The following is a 15,775-nucleotide window of genomic DNA, read 5'->3' as shown; positions in this document are numbered from 1 at the left end:
CACTTTTGTAGAAGGCACAGATAGTAGTCTAGCAGAGGAAGAAAAAAGGCCGAGCAGGAGTGTATATATATATATATATATATACACTACCGTTCAAAAGTTTGGGATCACCCAAACAATTTTGTGTTTTCCATGAAAAGTCACACTTATTCACCACCATATGTTGTGAAATGAATAGAAAATAGAGTCAAGACATTGACAAGGTTAGAAATAATGATTTGTATTTGAAATAAGATTTTTTTTACATCAAACTTTGCTTTCGTCAAAGAATCCTCCATTTGCAGCAATTACAGCATTGCAGACCTTTGGCATTCTAGCTGTTAATTTGTTGAGGTAATCTGGAGAAATTGCACCCCACGCTTCCAGAAGCAGCTCCCACAAGTTGGATTGGTTGGATGGGCACTTCTTGCGTACCATACGGTCAAGCTGCTCCCACAACAGCTCAATGGGGTTCAGATCTGGTGACTGCGCTGGCCACTCCATTACCGATAGAATACCAGCTGCCTGCTTCTGCTCTAAATAGTTCTTGCACAATTTGGAGGTGTGTTTAGGGTCATTGTCCTGTTGTAGGATGAAATTGGCTCCAATCAAGCGCTGTCCACTGGGTATGGCATGGCGTTGCAAAATGGAGTGATAGCCTTCCTTATTCAGAATCCCTTTTACCCTGTACAAATCTCCCACCTTACCAGCACCAAAGCAACCCCAGACCATCACATTACCTCCACCATGCTTAACAGATGGCGTCAGGCATTCTTCCAGCATCTTTTCATTTGTTCTGCGTCTCACAAACGTTCTTCTTTGTGATCCAAACACCTCAAACTTGGATTCATCCGTCCACAACACTTTTTTCCAGTCTTCCTCTGTCCAATGTCTGTGTTCTTTTGCCCATCTTAATCTTTTTCTTTTATTGGTCAGTCTCAGATATGGCTTTTTCTTTGCCACTCTGCCCTGAAGCCCAGAATCCCGCAGCCGCCTCTTCACTGTAGATGTTGACACTGGTGTTTTGCGGGTACTATTTAATGAAGATGCCAGTTGGGGACCTGTGAGGCGTCTGTTTCTCAAACTAGAGACTCTAATGTACTTATCTTCTTGCTCAGTTGTGCAACGCGGCCTCCCACTTCTTTTTCTACTCTGGTTAGAGCCTGTTTGTGCTGTCCTCTGAAGGGAGTAGTACACACCGGTGTAGGAAATCTTCAATTTCTTAGCAATTTCTCGCATGGAATAGCCTTCATTTCTAAGAACAAGAATAGACTGTCGAGTTTCAGATGAAAGTTATCTTTTTCTGGCCATTTTGAGCGTTTAATTGACCCCACAAATGTGATGCTCCAGAAACTCAATCTGCTCAAAGGAAGGTCAGTTTTGTAGCTTCTGTAACGAGCTAAACTGTTTTCAGATGTGTGAACATGATTGCACAAGGGGTTTCTAATCATCAATTAGCCTTCTGAGCCAATGAGCAAACACATTGTACCATTAGAACCCTGGAGTGATAGTTGCTTGAAATGGGCCTCTATACACCTATGTAGATATTGCACCAAAAACCAGACATTTGCAGCTAGAATAGTCATTTACCACATTAGCAATGTATAGAGTGTATTTCTTTAAAGTTAAGACTAGTTTAAAGTTATCTTCATTGAACAGTACAGTGCTTTTCCTTCAAAAATATGGACATTTCAATGTGATCCCAAACTTTTGAACGGTAGTGTATATATATATATATATATATATATATATATATATATCCAGTTAGTCAAGTGTAAATTTTCTGAGTTTATTTTGCTCCTTATTTGTTGAGCACTATCCCTACCGTTGAGTGTTTCTTTTAACAAAGTGTTCTACAAACCCCAATTGCAAGGAAGTTGGGACATTGTGTAAAATGTAAATAAAAACAGAATACAATGATTTGCAAATCCTTTTCGACCGATATTCAATTGAATACACTACAAAGACAAGATATTTAATGTTCAATTTGATAAACTTTATCATTTTTTTGCAAATATTCACTCACTTTGAATTTGATGCCTGCAACATGTTCCAAAAAAGCTGGGACAGGGGCATGTTTACCACTGTGTTCCATCACCTTTCCTTTTAACAACACTAAATAAGCGTTTGGGAACTGAGGACACTAATTGTTGAAGCTTTGTAGGTGGAATTCTTTCCCAGTCTTGCTTGATGTACGACTTCAGTTGCTCAACAGTCCGGGGTCTCCATTGTCGTATTTTGCGCTTCATAATGCGCCACACATTTTCAATGGGAGACAGGTCTGGACTGCAGGCAGGCCAGTCTAGTATCCGCACTCTTTTACTATGAAGCCACGCTGTTGTAACACGTGCAGAATGTGGCTTGGCATTGTCTTGCTGAAATAAGCAGGGACATCCCTGAAAAAGACATCGCTTGGATGGCAGCATATGTTGCTGCAAAACCTGTACTATGTATGTACCTTTCAGCATTAATGGTGCCTTCACAAATGTGCAAGTTACCCATGCCATGGGAACTAACACACCCCCATACCATCACAGATGCTGACTTTTGAACTTTGCGCTGATAACAATCTGGATGGTCCTTTTCCTCTTTAGCCCGGAGGACACGACGTCCATGATTTCCAAAAACAATCTGAAATGTGGACTCATCAGACCACAGCACACTTTTCCACTTTGCGTCAGTCCATCTCAGATGAGCTCGGGCCCAGAGGAGCCGGCGGCGTTTCTGGGTGTTGTTTATATATGGCTTTCGCTTTGCATGGTAGAGTTTTAACTTGCACTTGTAGATGTAGCAACGAACTGTGTTAACTGACGATGGTTTTCCTAAGTGTTCCTGAGCCCACGTGGTAATATCCTTTACAGAATGATGTCGGTTTTTAATGCAGTGCTGCTTGAGGGATTGAAGGTCACGGGCATTCAATGTTGGTTTTCGGCCTTGCCACTTACGTGCAGAGATTTCTCCAGATTCTCTGAATCTTTTGATGATATTATGGACTGTAGATGATGAAATCCCTAAATTCCTTGCAATTGTACGTTGAGAAACGTTGTTCTTAAACTGTTGGACTATTTGCTCAGTTGCGCAGTTGTTCACAAAGTGGTGAACCTCACCCCGTCCTTGCTTGTGAACAACTGAGCCTTTCGGGGATGCTCATTTTATACCCAATCATGACACTAACCTGTTTCCAATTAACCTGTTCACCTGTGGAATGTTCCAAACAGGTTTTTTTTTAGCATTCCCAACTTTCCCAGTCTTTTGTTGCCCCTGTCCCAGCTTTTTTGGAACGTGTTGCAGGCATCAAATTTAAAATGAGTGAATATTTGCAAAAAAACAATAAAGTTTATCAGTTTGAATATTAAATATCTTGTCTTTGTAGTGTATTCAATTGAATATAGGTCGAAAAGGATTTGCAAATCATTGTATTCTGTTTTTATTCACGTTTTACACAACGTCCCAACTTCATTGGAATTGGGGTTTGTATATCACTGCAGTTCTTTCAACTGTATGACTGTACGGAACACCAACAGCAAGGTTTTGAGCTTTGTGGACAGCAGCAGGGATCCATGTAAGCATACAAAGAGGGCAACAATGTGTGGATCATGGAAGAAAATCAAGTGTGCAGCATATTTCCGGATTCTTAGCAGCATTTGGATTGCATGGGCTTAGAGACCAGTGAGAAGAAAGAAAGAAAGAAAGAAAGAAAGAAAGAAGGAAAGCCATTTTATTTTGTCATTGTACACTTGTTCAGTTACAATGAAATTTGTTTTCTGCATTTAACCCATGCCGCCCAATGACTGCTGGAATAGGCTCCAGCATCCCCGTCACCCTGAGAGCAGGATAAGCGGTTCAGATAATGGATGGATGGAAGGATGACATTTAACCCATTTTATTGTATAGGAGCAGTGGGCAGCTGTGGTCCAGCGCCGGGGGACCAACTTCAGTTCTTTTTCCTATTGCCTTATTCAGGGACAGAGGCAGGAATATTAACCCTAACACGCATGTCTTTTTGATGGTGGGAGGAAACTGGAGCACCCAGAGGAAACCCATGCTGACATGGGGTGAACATGCAAACTCCACAAATAAAGGACCTGGGACAGCTTGTGGTTTGAACCCAGGACCTTCTTGCTGTGAGGTAACAGTGCTAACCGCTGGGCCACCATGCCGCCTGCATTACACAACTGTAACCAAGAGCTAACTAGAGCCTGGACCAGGAGCTGGGGAGCAAGTTCAGTTTGGTAAGATCTAATTTTTTGGATGTTATACAAAGTAAAGTGGCACGAATGGGAGACAACCATCAACTGTCACTCCAAGGTTGCTCGTAGAACCAGTCATGATCATCAATATACAGAGACTGATCGATATGTTCCTGAAGATGGAGGATTTGATAAGGATTAAAAGCAGCACTGTTTTTAACAAACTGAGCTATAGTGACGTTCAGCCATTCAAGCAGATTTGTCAGCAAGGCAAGCAGCAACCCTCACTGACACCTCAGTGTCTTTTGCAGAGAGGAAAGGTAGAGATGGGTGTCATTAGCATAAGAATGGTAGGACAAGCCTTGTGCAGATATGATTGTAGCAGTAGTAGCAACAGAACCTTATTTGTCTCCTGAGGAGCAACTGGTTGTGCAGCAGTTTGATAGATATGATGCAAGTTAAAAACACTCAAGGCAAATAAAAAAAACATGTAAAAACATAGCACATATACATTATAGAATTAATTAAAACAAAGTAAAAAACAAACATGGTTGAGTGCACGAGCTGATATTACCTTTTTCTATTGGAGTTTAAGAGTGAAATGGCTGAGGGTATGAATAAGTATTTATCTGTTGGTTTTAAGCAACATTTATTCTTCAATTCCAGCTACTCCTGTAGATCCTGTCTTACCAAATTCATATCTATAAAATTAGTCCCTGTTATTACAGCTTTTGAGAATCTCTCTTGATACTTTGACTACGCTCGTGTCAGCTTCTAAACCAACTACTTGCCTACTTGACCATTTACCAGTCAAACTTTTTAAAGGCCTTGGCCTTTCCTGGTCCCTACAATGCTAGACATTGTTAATCTATCACTTATTACTGGCATTGTTCCCAGCAGTTTAATGACAACTGTGGCCAAATCTCTGCTTAAGAAACCGCACATTGATCCAGGGCCTCTTAATAACTATTGACCAGTCTCTATAATCTTCCATTCTTTTCTAAAGTACTACAGAGAGTTGTGTATCGACAAATTTTGACCCAAATAGCAGAAAACTTTCTATATGAACAAATTTAATAGGCTTTCGAGGCCTGACACGCCACTGAAATTGCTCTGACCAGAGTGGTGAACAATCTTCTACTAGCTATAGACTCTTGTAGGGGCCAAAGTATAAAATGTATATATTTATATTGAAGCCTTAAGATAGGTCAGCTGGTTGCAACCTTCTAGTGGTCAGATATAACACTGACATTGATTTATTTGTTTTTTAAAAATGTTTTATTAATTCAATTTCAACATCAGAAATACAATATAGATAACAGTAGTACCAGTTGATTACTACAATAACAACTGCAAATAAAAACAAAAAACAAAAAACAAAACCAAAAAAAAAACACCAGGGGTTACAAACAATGTATGACACAATCAAAATAAAAAAGCGCAATGTAAAAAAAGATCAAATGTAGGCTACAGTTATAAAAATATGTTAAATTTGGAGCATAAACTAACAGTTTTCACAGCTTTCTTATTACATGAGGGAGACAATGTTCTAAGGTAGGATTCTGCTTCAATTGTAAAACTATAAAAAGAGGGTTTAATTTTCAACACTTTACATTTATGAATATAAAATTTGGCCAGCAATATGATTAGATTACATAAATAGAATTCACTTTCAAATTCCCTCCTATAATTCGTAAAACCAAACAATACCTCCTTAAAGCAAAGTACAAAAGCATCATAGAGACAGTCCAAAATGCAACGACAAATGCCTTGCCACAGTCGAGTGTGTTCACAAGTCCAAAACAGACGGAATACCGTCTCTGGGTACATGTTACAGAAAGTACAAACAAGATCAATATCTTTTTTAAATCTTACTAAAAATGACTAAACAGGATAACATCGATGAATTATCTTAAAAGAAATTTCTCTTGACTTTGTTAACCAGTAGATATCTATTGGGAAGAGACCAACATTTTTTCCCAACATAAATCCTGACCAAACGCATTCCAGATTGCAATTACATATGGAACAGAGATACAATCAGCTTGGAATAAAGTGTGGATTTTTTTTTAACTTTTACAGGCAGCTGATGAAAAACACAATTTCCCTATAGGTGTGTCTACTGGGTCAAGCGAAGGGGTCACAGCAGAAGGTGGAAAGGTATAACCCCTATAGAGCATGCTAATACCAGACGGAATGGCATCAAAAACAATAGCAAATTGTTTAGGGCTCACAGGTATCTTATAATAACAAATAAATTCTCGATAATCAAAGGGCAACCCCTCCAGGTTGAAAAGTTGACTAACAAGTACAATACCATTCCTAAACCAATTGTCAAAGAATATAGATATCCTTCCGTAACAAATATCTATATTGTTCCATATAAAATAAAAACGTACACTACCGTTCAAAAGTTTGGGATCACCCAAACAATTTTGTGTTTTCCATGAAAAGTCACACTTATTCACCACCATATGTTGTGAAATGAATAGAAAATAGAGTCAAGACATTGACAAGGTTAGAAATAATGATTTGTATTTGAAATAAGATTTTTTTTACATCAAACTTTGCTTTCGTCAAAGAATCCTCCATTTGCAGCAATTACAGCATTGCAGACCTTTGGCATTCTAGCTGTTAATTTGTTGAGGTAATCTGGAGAAATTGCACCCCACGCTTCCAGAAGCAGCTCCCACAAGTTGGATTGGTTGGATGGGCACTTCTTGCGTACCATACGGTCAAGCTGCTCCCACAACAGCTCAATGGGGTTCAGATCTGGTGACTGCGCTGGCCACTCCATTACCGATAGAATACCAGCTGCCTGCTTCTGCTCTAAATAGTTCTTGCACAATTTGGAGGTGTGTTTAGGGTCATTGTCCTGTTGTAGGATGAAATTGGCTCCAATCAAGCGCTGTCCACTGGGTATGGCATGGCGTTGCAAAATGGAGTGATAGCCTTCCTTATTCAGAATCCCTTTTACCCTGTACAAATCTCCCACCTTACCAGCACCAAAGCAACCCCAGACCATCACATTACCTCCACCATGCTTAACAGATGGCGTCAGGCATTCTTCCAGCATCTTTTCATTTGTTCTGCGTCTCACAAACGTTCTTCTTTGTGATCCAAACACCTCAAACTTGGATTCATCCGTCCACAACACTTTTTTCCAGTCTTCCTCTGTCCAATGTCTGTGTTCTTTTGCCCATCTTAATCTTTTTCTTTTATTGGTCAGTCTCAGATATGGCTTTTTCTTTGCCACTCTGCCCTGAAGCCCAGAATCCCGCAGCCGCCTCTTCACTGTAGATGTTGACACTGGTGTTTTGCGGGTACTATTTAATGAAGATGCCAGTTGGGGACCTGTGAGGCGTCTGTTTCTCAAACTAGAGACTCTAATGTACTTATCTTCTTGCTCAGTTGTGCAACGCGGCCTCCCACTTCTTTTTCTACTCTGGTTAGAGCCTGTTTGTGCTGTCCTCTGAAGGGAGTAGTACACACCGGTGTAGGAAATCTTCAATTTCTTAGCAATTTCTCGCATGGAATAGCCTTCATTTCTAAGAACAAGAATAGACTGTCGAGTTTCAGATGAAAGTTATCTTTTTCTGGCCATTTTGAGCGTTTAATTGACCCCACAAATGTGATGCTCCAGAAACTCAATCTGCTCAAAGGAAGGTCAGTTTTGTAGCTTCTGTAACGAGCTAAACTGTTTTCAGATGTGTGAACATGATTGCACAAGGGTTTTCTAATCATCAATTAGCCTTCTGAGCCAATGAGCAAACACATTGTACCATTAGAACACTGGAGTGATAGTTGCTTGAAATGGGCCTCTATACACCTATGTAGATATTGCACCAAAAACCAGACATTTGCAGCTAGAATAGTCATTTACCACATTAGCAATGTATAGAGTGTATTTCTTTAAAGTTAAGACTAGTTTAAAGTTATCTTCATTGAACAGTACAGTGCTTTTCCTTCAAAAATATGGACATTTCAATGTGATCCCAAACTTTTGAACGGTAGTGTATATATATCTAAATATCTGTATATATAAAATAAGGACTGATGGGGCAGCCCTGACCTATGCCACGTTGTAACTCAAATCTGGGGGATGTACCACTTTTCAATTTAATCACGCTATATCCATTAGTGTACAATGTTGTAATTGCTCTGGAAAAAAAAAATTACCAAAACCAAATTTGTTGAGTGATTTAAAGATAAATGTGTGTTCAACTGAATCGAAGGCTTTGTAAAAGTCCAGGAAAAGGATGAAACTTTCAGTATTAACCAACTCTGGGTAATCTAATATATCAAGTACAAGTCTAATGTTGTTAGAGATATACCTATTCCTCATAAAACCAGACTGAGTTTCATCTATGATATCATCAAAAACAGTTTTAATGCATTTAGCAAAAACAATGGCGAAAATTTTGTAATCATTATTTAGAAGGCTAATCAGGCACCAATTATCAACAAGTAGCAAGTCTTTTTTGGGTTTAGGAATAAGGGTTATTAAGCCGTGTTAAAGTGGGAGGGACAACACCTTTGGCAATACTCTCACAAAATACCTCCAACAAAAAGGGAGACAGTTCCTCGGAGAAAGATTTATAGAACCCTGAAGTAAAACCATCTACACCAGGGGATTTGTTGTTCTTCAGACTATTAATTGAGTCCACTATTTCCTTAAGAGAGATTGGACAATCACAAAAATCTTTGTCAGCAGTGGTGATTGGATTAGTGTCAGCCAAATTATCTAAAAAAAGAGACAGTACTATCATCACAATATTCAGAACCATATAGATTCTTATAGAAATTGGAACAAAAGTTGGCAATCTGCTTCGCATCATCACAAATTATGTTCTCTATCCTAAGTTGATGAATGGTATTACTTTTGAACTGGGATTTTTCTAACCTAAAGAAATATGCCGAGTTCCGTTCCTCTTCTTCCAGCCAATGCTTCCTAGACCGTACAAAGGCCCCTTTAGCTTTAGAGTGATAGAGCTGGTCCAATTTTTTCTGATATTCAAACAGTGTATCTTTTTCTTCTGAGGACAATTTATCAGGAAAAATAGAGGATAAGGCAGTAATCATGGAAATCAGCTTTTCTTCCTCATACCTTTTACCCATCGCAAGATTACTACAGTACTTCCTAAAAAATGTATCCCCCTTCAAATTTTAGAAGCCCCCATTTACTTCCATATACACAATCAGCCTGGGCCTCATTCCAGAAGATTTGTATTAATTATTTAACCTTGAGTTGAACTGCTTCATGACACCAAACAGAACTGTTAAGTTTCCAGTATGAATTCTGTGAGCAATTGCCAGTAGAGGGCAGTAAAGATATATGAATTTGTACAGCCTTGTGATCAGTTAACGGGGTGGAAAGAATGTTAACATTTGCAGAGTCTTTATGATGTTTGAGATTAACACTGACACTGATTTAGGATATATTAGGGAACCCCTGGTTGATGTCATCAGCACTCGCCAGGAAAAGACAGGTGCACACATTAGGCTACCTGAAAGACGCCAAGCTGACACAGTTTTTCAATGAGATTTACCTTATTTCGATTATTTCATTTCGTTTTGGAAAGGAAGGTCAAGTTTTGTTCTTTTGTAAACTTTGGGTTGTCATGACATACTTTTTTGTTAGGCAGCATTTTCCACCTGCTGCTAGGTATTAGCCTCAATTTGTACTGCTACAAACACACACACATGTTTGTTCACTCATTCATTCAAGCAAGCACCAAAAAGGCAACACTCGCTCAAATAACCAGTAAAATAAATCGAATAGAACCTCTTCTTGACACATATAGCAATCTGAGTGAAGTGACACGTTATATGAGCACATTTGATAAAATGAATGGATATTTCGGCTCAGCTCAACAGAAAGCAGCTCCCCTGATTAAGAATGATGATGATGATGTCGCTGATAATGATGATGATGATGACGACGATGATGTCACCGATTATGAGGATGATGTGGAGGAATACGGTGATGAAGATGACTTTGTGCCAGTAAAGGCACAGAAAGAGCGAGGAGGGACCACCTTCTCATCAAGACAGCCCCAGGTACACTTCCATGTTGGTCACAGGAAAAAAGAGAGAAGAGCCAAGGATTAGACAACCAATCACCAAGGATAGAGGCAGTACAGCACATAGGAACTGCTCTTGTTTTAAAACTGCTGAAAGTGATTTAGTTAGTGTTATGGAGAAGCAGAATAGGATTACAGACATGCTGGTCAAAGAGCACAAAGTAGCAAGTTTACCTTCCAGAGACATCCCTGTTTTTAGAGGAGAGCCACTAGACTACCTGAGCATTATTAGAACATTTGAACACAGTATAAGGATAGAACAAGTAACAATCGTGATAGGCTACTCTTTTTAGAGCAGCTTACTGAGGGCCAAGCACAAGCTCTTGTAAAAAGCTGTTTACACATGAAACCACAAAGAGGCTACAGAGAAGCCAAAAGACTCCTACAAAGCCATTACGGAAACAATGTCCTCATTGCCAATGCATACCGGGAGAAGGCTTTGAACTGGAACCCCATAAAGCCAGAGGACGGCAAAGCATTGCACTCGTACTCACTGTTCTTGCGTGGCTGCTACAACACAATGCTGGGTATCGAAGCACTGGAAGAAATGAATCATGCAACCAGCATGAAGTGTGTGATATCTACGCTTCCATTTAGACTAAGGTGGAGGTGGAGAACAACCACTTACGACTACTATGAACATACCAACAAAAGAGCCCAGCTCTGACATTTGGTTGAGTTTATTGAAACATGCAAACATAGCCATAGATCCATTGTTTGGTGATTTGCAAGATGTTGCACACAAGAAGGACAGTACACCAACCAGAGCTTCCAGCTCACAGTCCACCACTCCTGCAGTTTACAAAAGAAGTAGCTTTGCGACCACAGTGACCTCCAACAGTGCATTACCAGAACCAGCGGCCTCCAGGAATACAGTTCAAGAACCACACACCACTACGAGTACTCGCAGTACAACATTCACTCTCCAACTGCAATGGAAATCACGGATTAGACACATGTGGAACATTCAGTAACATAACCCACGATGAGAAGATCTTCTTAAACAAAAGGGGATATGTTTTGGTTGCCTTACAAGAGGGCACCTCAGCAAAATGTGCCAGAAGAGGATGACCTGCAAGGGATATGTTTCGGTTGCCTTACAAGAGGGCACCTCAGCAAAAGGTGCCAGAAGAGGATGACCTGCAAAGAGTGTTCGCTGAGGCACCCAACAGTCCCGCACATGCAAAGGCAGACAGAACAGCAAGCAAGGCAAGGGAAAACATCTGTGCACAGTGCAACCTGTCTGATTTACTGGTACAGCATTTCAATCACGACTTCCCTGAAAGAGCTGATGATGAGAAGACAGAGATGTTCCAAGAGGACAAAAGATTCATGAGCATCATGGACGCAGCAACACTAGAGGATGGGCACTATCAGCTGCCACTGCCATTCAAGAATGACAACGTAAGGATGCCCAACAACCGTCAAGTTGTACAACAACATGCATCCTGTCTGCAGAGGAAGTTCAGGAAAAACACACTATACAAGGAGTAAACAACATTTCTGGAAAACGTCATAGACAGGGGTCATGCTGAGGCTGTGGCAGAGTCTGAGCCTGATAAAGAAGACGGAAGAGTGTAGCACATACCATACCACAGCGCGTACCATCCAAAGAAGGCCATCATCTGTGTCGTGTTCGACTGTTCCGCCTCATACCATGGAGTATCACTCAACGATGAACTCATCCAAGGTCCCAACCTGACCAGCACACTCATATGTGTCTTACTACGCTTCAGGAAGGACACAGTTGCCTTTATGGTTGACAGGCATGTTCCATCAAGTCAGAGTCAGACCATCGAACAAAGACTTTCTCCGCTTTCTATGGTGGCCAGGAGGTGACTGTGACCAGAGCCTTGCTGAATACAGGATGACTGTGCATCTCTTTGGAGCCACTTCCTCATCCAGTTGTGCCAGCCATGCACTCAAAAGAACTGTAGAAGACAACAAGGGCCACTTTTCTACAGAAGCCAGTCATATTGTCCAGAACAACTTCTACGTATATGATTGTCTCACATCCTTCCCTACAGAAGACCATGCCATACAGCTCTGCAAGGAACTTAGAGTGCTTTGTGCTCGTGGTGGATTTCATCTCATGAAATAGATAAGTAACAGCCGAGCAGTCATAGCTTCTGTTCCCAAGGATGAGAGAGCAAAGGAAGTGAAAAGTCTGGACCTGGACTTGGATGATCTTCCCACTGAAAAGCCCTTGGAATCCAGTGATGAGTGGATGATGACCTGTTCAAGTACAAGATCTCACAGAGCAACCAAGCCTGTACCAGGAGAAGCGTCTTATCCATCGTCAGTTCAGGGTTTGACCCACTCGGCTTCATAGCACCATTCACCTTTACGGCAAAGTACATCTTGCAAGGACTATGCAGACTGGATTATGGATGGGATGACAAGGTTCCGGACACCTACATTCAACTGTGGCAAAGATGGCTCTCTGATCTTCAAATGATAGAAGACTTCCACATAAGCAGATGTATCAAGCCTGCGAGCTTTGGTGAGATCAAGTCTGCACAGCTACACCATTTCAGCAATGCAAGTGAGAAGGGCTACGGGACTGTGTCTTACTTAAGACTCACAAACACCCAAGGAGAAGTGCGTGTGGCATTCCTGATGGCAAAAGCTAGGGTAGGGCCTCTCAAACAGATGACCATACCGAGGATGGAGTTGACAGCAGCTGTCCTAGCTGTTCGAATGGAAAGGATGACAGCCACAGAGCTACAGATGCAACTAGACAGTTCAGTGTTCTGGAGTGACAGTACTTCAGTCTTAAAGTACATAAAGAACGAAACCAAAAGGTTCCAGACCTTCGTTGCCAACCGAGTCAGTGCCATCAGGGAAACATCGGATGTCAAGCAATGGCGATACATCAACACCAAGGACAATCCAGCTGATTTGGCCTCCTGCGGTCTCACTGCTGCAGCGCTCTCAGGATGTCATCTCTGGAGAAATGGACAAGCCTAACAAGAATGGCCCAAACTACCTCTCTCAGCAGTGTCGATCAGCCTGGATGATCCGGAAGTGAAAAGAGAGAGACTAACCGTCAGTGCAATTGTGGAAGAACAGTACAACAGCACCAGCACTCTGATCCACCACTACTCATCTTGGAACACTCTTACCAGAGCAGTCGCCTGGTTTCTCAAGATCAAGCAGCTACTACAAAAGCTCAGTCTGAGAAGGAAAGAAGTGGTTAGAACACTCCAATCTCAAGAATCAAATCAAACCAAGCAGAATGAACTGATTAAAGAAAACATGACCAAGTTCAAAGCATCGCTCACAGCATCCAATCTGTTGTTGGAGGACATTAGAAAAGCTGAGACCGAGGTTGTGTGCTTCTGTCAGCAGCAAGGATTCAAGGAAGACATTGCACGTCTAGAAAAGGGCCTTACTGTCAAGAAGGACAGTTCAATCCTAAGGTTAGACCCTAGACTAGACAATGGCCTGCTCAGAGTGGGTGGAAGATTAAGCAGATCATCAATTCCAGAGGAGACCAAGCGTTCAGCACTCTTGCCAAAAGACCATCATGTTTCCAAGCTGCTACTCCAAAACATCTATCAGCAAGTAGGACACAGTGGTAGGAACTACATGCTGTCTCAGCTTCGGCAAATATATTGGATCCCCTACGCAAACTCCCTCGCAAGAAGGATCATATCACAATGTGTAACATGCAAACATCTCCACTCCGCTCTGGGTGACCAGAAAATGGCAGAATTGCCTAAGGACCATGTTAACACCTGAGCTGCCTCCCTTCACATATGTAGGTGTTGATTACTTCGGGCCTATTGAAGTAAAGAGAGGACAAAATCTGGTCAAGCGTTATGGAGTCATCTTCACCTGTCTGTCTAGTAGAGCAGTCCATGTAGAGATAACCCAATCCCTTGATACAGACTCATGCATAAATGCATTTAGGCGCTTCATTTGCAGGAGAGGCCAAGTAAAGGAAATCCAGTCTGATAATGGCACAAATTTCATTGCTACTGAAAAAGAACTGAAACGGGCACTCAAATAATGGAATATGAGTAGGATCGAGGATGCTCTCCTACAAAAAGGAGTAAAATGGACCTTCAATCCACCAGCCGGTTCACACCATGGTGGAGTGTGGGAAAGATTGATCCGTTTGGTCAAAAGAATCCTTCTATCCATCACAAAGCAGCAAACTCTTGATGATGAGAGCCTAGGAACTGTCATGTGTGAAGTAGAAGCCATACTCAACAACCGTCCACTGACAACAGCTTCAAGTGACCCGAATGATTTAGAACCACTCACCCCCAACCACTTACTACAGCTTAAGGTGCAGCTATCCTCCCACCTGGAGTGTTCCAAAAGGATGACATCCAAGTCAGGCGCAGATGGAAACAAGTGCAATACATAGCCAATCTCTTTTGGACATGATGGGTGAAGGAATACCTGCCCCTAATACAATCAAAGCAAAAGTGGACACACACCAAAAGGAACTTCAAACCTGGAGATATTGTGTTGGTGGCAGACACAAACGCCCGCAGAGGTTCGTGGCTCCTGGGAAGAGCACCTGAAGCTAGAGCAGACTCAAGGACATGTTAGAAGTGTACTTCTGAGGGCTAAGATTAGCACACTGGAATGAGCAATCGGCAAGGTCTGCCTGCTGGTCGAAGCCTCAAACTGAAGAAAGAATGACAAAGCCAAGTACACTACACACACATACACCATCATTTGACATTTGCATTACACATGTAGAACTTAGAAGAATAGATCTGTAGAAACCCAACAGAAAATAGATCCAGAGGACTAGAATTAAGACTTCATCTTGCTTGTTATGTAACCTGGCTCCATAGTTTTTTGTTTAGTTTATTGTTACATTACACGTGAAACAACAGGGGCTGGTGTGTAGGAGCCAAAGTATAAAATGTATATATTCATATTGAAGCCTTAAGATAGGTCAGCTGGATGCAACCCTCTAGTGGTCAGATATGACACTGACACTGATTTAGAATATATTAGGGAACCCCTGGATGACATCATCAGCACTCACCAGGAAAAGACAGGTGCACACGTTAGGCTAACTGAAAGACGCCAAGATGACAGTTTTCAACGAGATTTACCTTATTTCGATTATTTCATTTCGTTTTGGAAAGTAAGTTTAAGTTTTATTTTTTGCTTTCTTTTGTAAACTTTGGGTTGTCGCGACATACCTTTTTGTTAGGCAGCATTTTCCACCTGCTGGTAGGTATTAGTCTGAATTTGCACTGCTACAAACACACACGCGTTCGTTCAATCATTCATTCAAGCAAGCACCAACAAGGCAGGAAGACGAGTCAACTACCGTGAGTAACTCAAAGACAAATGAATTGAAACGTTGAAGTAAAGTTAACTTAAGACTCATCTTGGTGATAGAAACGGCCCGATAGCATTGCTTTAGAAAAGGCCATAACATCTCTGATTCCCACTCTGTGCTTCTACTGCTGTGCCTTAGTGCAGCCTTTGACACCATTGATCAATGTGGACTATTAGACAGAATAATTTGTAATTTTTTTCGTCTCT

General features: G+C 41.3%; 1 protein-coding gene across 2 annotated transcripts in view; it reads right to left on the bottom strand.

Moving 5' to 3' along the window:
- The window catches only part of dus1l (dihydrouridine synthase 1-like (S. cerevisiae)), a 199,516-nt gene that overhangs the window by 95,810 nt on the left and 87,931 nt on the right, over positions 1-15,775 (bottom strand). The gene's annotated exons all lie outside the window — the stretch shown is intronic.

Source organism: Lampris incognitus, chromosome 10 (genome assembly GCF_029633865.1).
Source record: "Lampris incognitus isolate fLamInc1 chromosome 10, fLamInc1.hap2, whole genome shotgun sequence".
NCBI lineage: Eukaryota > Metazoa > Chordata > Actinopteri > Lampriformes > Lampridae > Lampris > Lampris incognitus.
The sequence above is the reverse complement of the archived record's forward strand: the minus strand, read 5'-3'. Positions and strand labels throughout refer to the sequence as shown.